Raw genomic sequence first — 6,000 nt, forward strand, 5'->3', positions numbered from 1 at the left:
GCAGATACCCGTGACGATTAAGAGTTTGGAGGACCAGCATTTGCGTACAATTTATTTCCAATCTGATCGACTCCTAACCCTCCTGTGTGGTCTAGAGGCACAGGGATGAGCAACAGCCTACACCCCGTCAGGCCAGCGACTGACGTGTGGCGGGAGCTTCACGTCAACTTATAAGTCTACTTAGGCGTGCGTGTTGGCCCTGACTAAATCCTTATCATTATGCACCCTCACTTCGTCATCAATCACATTATTTTATGTCATGGTATTAATAACATATTTCCTATTTTGTTTCCTTGAGACACAAGACTCTTGCCAATATCTGTGACGGTAGTGAAGTGTCTCTGGCCACGAGAATCAAACATATACTGTATGTTCCAGGATGGGAAGAGGAGCTTCCTGGCTCATATCGATTCTTGGTTAGGAGATTTTGATCCTCTTGACATCACGCAATGATCGTTGGAGGTTGTCGTGGCAACCGCTCCATAATTATCATTTCATTCTGCTCCCTGCCTATAGATTAATCAGATTTTTTGTAGGATCATTAATTACAAGTGGTAGAGCGTAACAGGTAATTTAGTAAGATCCGGCTGACCAATACTCTGGTCCTGCAAATTGTTTATGTTTTGTGAAGGACGTTGTTGTGTAACATGCACTTCCTTCACGCCGGGAGCAGAGTACCCATGTCCTGCTTCAAGACCTAAGATCGTACTGGTATCACAGTACAGCATTCGAAGATGACATCCGATTTACATGTAGATTTTTTTTAATCAATAAATTCACTTAATTCCAGTTAGAAGAAACAGTTAGCGTACAGATCATTGTGAGGTTATTGTGCGTAAACACTGTCACCTGGCTGGCACTCAGGGAGAGTATTTGTCTATCTGTCTGTACCTCTCTTTCTCATATCCGTTGGGGTTCTATTTGAAGAAGGACCACTATAGGTGTTAAATGACTCTGGAGACGTTATAGATAATATGTAACGGAAAAAGTCCACCTACTTGGCTGGGTGTGTTAACAATGCCGTAAAGTAACAATGGTTGAGGACTATACCGGGTTGTTATCTCACGAAGCTGGATGTAAAGAACACTAATTGAACCAACCTATAAATATTGTGTAACATTCTCAACACGTCACTTTGTATCGGAGAAGTTTTTGATTACAATCTGTATAAATCATTAACTTAATCACTTTCCTCTTCGGTGTTCCCCATAACGATACAGCGCTTAATTACACTGTGCCGGCTTCCTAATTAACCCACATCATCAACTCGGTACTTCACCAAACAAGGAAGATAAATGATTAGACTTAGCTGTGAGACTTGGGGGGTTTAAGGTTCCTTTTTTTTGGGGGGGGGGTGTGGCAAATTTAATTATTCCAGCAGTAAAGGTTTGATGCCTCTGCTGCTTTGGAATTGTCCCTCCACCCTCCCCTATCCTTCCTGATCTGATGATAGACCGTTCGAATCTGTCTCGTAGTGTCAGGACGCTATTCGGTACAGTGTCGATTGGAGTATTGGTATACTTATGTAATTACAACTCCACACTTGATAGAAAAAAATATTCATCTATTTATATGAATATAATGTATAATAACACCCACCAACAACCACCACCACAATCACCACACCACCACCACCACCACAATCACCACACCACCACCACAATCACCATCAGTGTCAGTTTTAAATCCATATGTTTATATTATATAATGTAATAAGGGTAAGGGTGAGAGAGGACTCAATATAAGGCTTATAGTGGACTTGACTATGACATTAAACAGAAGACTGACATGAATAACGTAGACTTGTAAATACTGAGGGCGAGGTGTGTCACTCACTCGAGGAAGGTCAAGTGTTTTATATTTATCACAGAGACTTAGACTAAAACTCCAACCATCAGACACTCCTCCTTCACTAAGTCTCACTCTTATTATCCTCTTCTGTCGTTCCTCTCAAAGGTTTTAATCCCTCTGTGTATATAATTCTTGGTTTCAGATGCTAAGAATTAAAGGAATTGGGAATTATATTAAATTTGTAATGTGTGTGGAGAGAGAGAGAGAGAGAGAGAGAGAGAGAGAGAGAGAGAGAGAGAGAGAGAGAGAGTAGGTGGTAAGGAGAGGGTCTGGTTGTCAGGCACTTTTGGTCTGAATGCCCTCGTAGCATTACGTAAGGGACCTGTAGAGAGTTTGTGTAACGTGACTGATGGACCTTGCTGGGTAGTGTGGCCCACGTCTCGGGTATACCAGCTGTGGGTAGGGTGGTCATGGGCCGCCACACACACACACACACACACACACACACACACCCCTCGTGGGTCAACGGCAGTTCTAGTATAGATTTAGATGTTGTTGAAGCTAAAACTTGCATGTCAGGCTTCAACCATATAACAAGATCAACTTCTCTTAGTTGACCTGAGTTATTTACTGCCCATGACGTTGAAGCTCTGCAGATATTTCTTACGTTTTATATTGATTGAAATATAATAAGTTAAATACTCCACATATTATGTTTATTTTAGATACAGAGATAAGTTAAGACATTCACTCAGTGTTTTCGGTGGTGTTATATGATACGTATAGGGTCGTGTCCACACCCTGCTGCTGCTGCCTCCACAAGCTTCCTACACGACAGATGGAGGCGTGAGTCATACACCCTGGCCGTCCTCACACGCCCTCTCTCTATATATCACGTCCAGTGTGTGTGTGTGTGTGTGTGTGTGTGTGTGGACAACGCACACAAGCACATTTCACCGACAATGTATACACAAACTGTAAGAATAAGTTATAAGGAATCAATTAAAACACCGTTGACCGGATTACATATTTTACTCTGCAGTAAATTGTATGTTGGACTAGATGATAAAAGTATATATGAATATATGTATATTACAATACCTTGAATAGCAGATTAAGGTAAGGTAGACACACACTATCACAGGGAATAATTATAGAAAAAAAATTAAATTTTAAGTATTTCGTAAGTCTCACTAAGTCACACAGTGATGCGTATCCAACATATATTATCCATGATGAAACTCTTGTTTACACACTCCAGTGATGACAGACCGAGTCAGCTGGGTCAGCCGCTCCTCTGTCTCCCACAGTTAATATCTCCGTAAGATATTATCTGCCGCTAAACTGCCTTACACAAATTACAAAGAAAAATTTACAAAATATGAGCGAGGAGAAGCAGAAGAGTAGAACATCTCGTCCACTGCCAACCCTCACCACTACGGATCCAATACTAAAATCACGAAGCTTAATAAGGCCTGTATAGAAATATTTGTAAACATACACAAACTCTAGTGAGATCAAAGGGCGTATATACAAACACACAGTACAAGTTTTATTTATTTTTTTTCTCTCTCACCCACGTCGTCCCTCTTCATTAAAGACAATTTTGTGGTGTACAATCCGCGGGACGTCTAATGGTCTGATGGGCAGGACGTCTTCTGATAGTCCGTGTGACGCCGCCAGCCAGTCACTCACACTGCCTCTAGTTTACCCAAGTCTAAGTATCTTATCGCTGAATATGTGACCTGAAGAACTGATTTTTTCAGAGCGGATGAATGGTTGTAAATACACTGTCAACTGGAGAGAGTTTGGGTGCGAAGTGTTGAACTGTGAGTCATCATCTCTTGTCTCCTTAATGTACACACAATAACAGTGTTCTTTAGGAAAATATTCAGAATAAAATCGTACAATAGGAACGTTTATAACAAATTATCTTAGACAATCAGAGTGCTCGTCTGTTAACTACAGTAAAGCCAACGATGAATTTATAGTCAACCGTCACGTAGTTTGTGAAGCTTTCTGCCTACCACAGAGGACTCTAGAACTTTCCTTGTGTGCCAGAGTAGTTCATCACCAAGTCTTACGAGGAATTGTAGCAATTTCATTAAGGTTTACAGCTTTTGTAAAGTTATATAACCAATGTTCTGTTTCTAGCATAAAGCTAGACCATCTCAAAGGGGTTTGTTTGGAAAGCCAAGCAGATATTTTCATAAAGTGAGACGACCGGATTTCTCTGCCTGCAGGGACGCCGCAGTAAGAGCGAACTGCTGATGATATTTAATAAGTAGTTTTAGTGCTTTTGAAAAGTACCCAACATACTTTGGAAGAAATGGCATTTTGTATGTGGAAAATAGCTATGGAGATATGTGAAAAAGTTGACCTATGAAGCTCACAAAGCAATACGAATATTTGCACCTGAAACATCTTAATCCAAATCATCTTTTTCTTAATTATATAAAACTCCAAATTGTTATTTATGATAAACTATAAATATTAAGCTACCCATGATAAGGATTCATAATCACAGTCTGTAATGTACATGTTTCAAATTAAATAAAAAATAAACTCTGTTAAATCAGGAATGTTTGTGTGTGTTAAATTTCGCTGAGTTAATTTTATTTGTTCCTTGGTCGGTACAATACTTAAAGAGCTTTGTGTCTACAGGAGACGTCTGGTTGTCTCTCTAATACATGACGATGGACCACAAGTGACCTGTACCTACTTCACGTCAGAGTCTATTTATAGTACAGTTGGTCGCCCTCTGTTACCACTCACAGTTAATTGCTTAAGGAGCAATAGACCTCCCTCTTTACAGTTCTCGTCTGCTGGCCATCAGGTAGGCCTACCACGTAACATAATCCTCTCGTTACCAGCCATTCAGACGTAACTTACTGTACCCTTCTCACCCAGTGAATCTTTTCAGACTCGCCTCCTCCTTCACCCCGCCTCATTACCTGTCCAGTCTGAGTGAGCACTCTAGTGAACCCTGAGGAAGGGTTGTGTTAGAGCTAACCTTAGTAAGAGCCATAGAGAAGTAGACCTTAGAAAGATCAGTACTGAAGAAGTTGTATAAACTGCGACAGACTTTGGTAAAGAGAAGCAGAGGTTTATATAAGGGTGTAGAGAAGCGTCTGGCGAACTTTAGGAGAAGGAAGTAAGCCTCGCTGAAGGTGGTTGACCTCAGCATGCCAGTAGGCCTAGTTGAGGGATATATGGCGAGCTAAGGACAGCGGGGCCCTGGTGACGATACTTGACTCTCATAAACGCCGGAGACCTTGATAAAAATATCTTCTTAAATATAAAATGTATTACCGAGGTGTGTGGACCTGGGTTGATGACTGTTGTTCTCTGATAAAGGGCTGCCTCATCACTAAGATAAACAAAGTGATTATACAGGCGGGAGAAAGTATCCACAAGAACAAAATATAAGAACAATATAAACTTTAGTGGTAGATGACCGTACTAAGTAAAGTGGGTGGTGGCGTTAACAACAAGGGGGTTAGTTCATAGTGTTGGGTCGCATAATGGTAAACCGAACTAAAGTGAAAAGTTAGTGTTTGCATAAGGTCTTCTTTCATCAGCTGGTGAAATGTTAATAACATTCTCGGTCACCAAAACGTCCCCCCTTAAATACAAAAACTTATGATCTGGCCTTGATGGTGGGGGAAGGAAAGGTCTGGCCATGATAGTGGGGAGAGGAATGGTCTGACCATAGTGGGGGGAGAGGGTCTGACCATGATAGTGGGGAGAGGAATGGACCATAGTGGGGGAGAGGGGTCTGACCATGATAGTGGGGAGAATGGACCATAGTGGGGGAGAGGTAGGTCACTGACCATAGTGGTGGGAGAGGTAGGTCTGATGATAGGGGGAGGAATGGTCTGACCATAGTGGTGGGGAGAGGGTATGATGGGTGGTAGAGTCTGGCCATGATAGTGGGGGGAGAGGAGCTGGCCATGATAGTGGGGAGAGGAATGGTCTGACCATAGTGGTGGGGAGAGGGTAGGTCTGGCCATGATAGTGGGGAGAGGAATGGTCTGACCATAATGGTGGGGAGAGGGTAGGTCTGGCCATGATAGTGGGGAGAGGAATGGTCTGACCATAGTGGTGGGGAGAGAGTAGGTCTGGCCATGATAGTGGGGAGAGGAATGGTCTGACCATAATGGTGGGGAGAGGGTAGGTCTGGGCATGATAGTGGGGAGAGGAATGGTC

Source organism: Homarus americanus, unplaced genomic scaffold, assembly GCF_018991925.1.
Source record: "Homarus americanus isolate GMGI-L3 unplaced genomic scaffold, GMGI_Hamer_2.0 scaffold2558, whole genome shotgun sequence".
NCBI lineage: Eukaryota > Metazoa > Arthropoda > Malacostraca > Decapoda > Nephropidae > Homarus > Homarus americanus.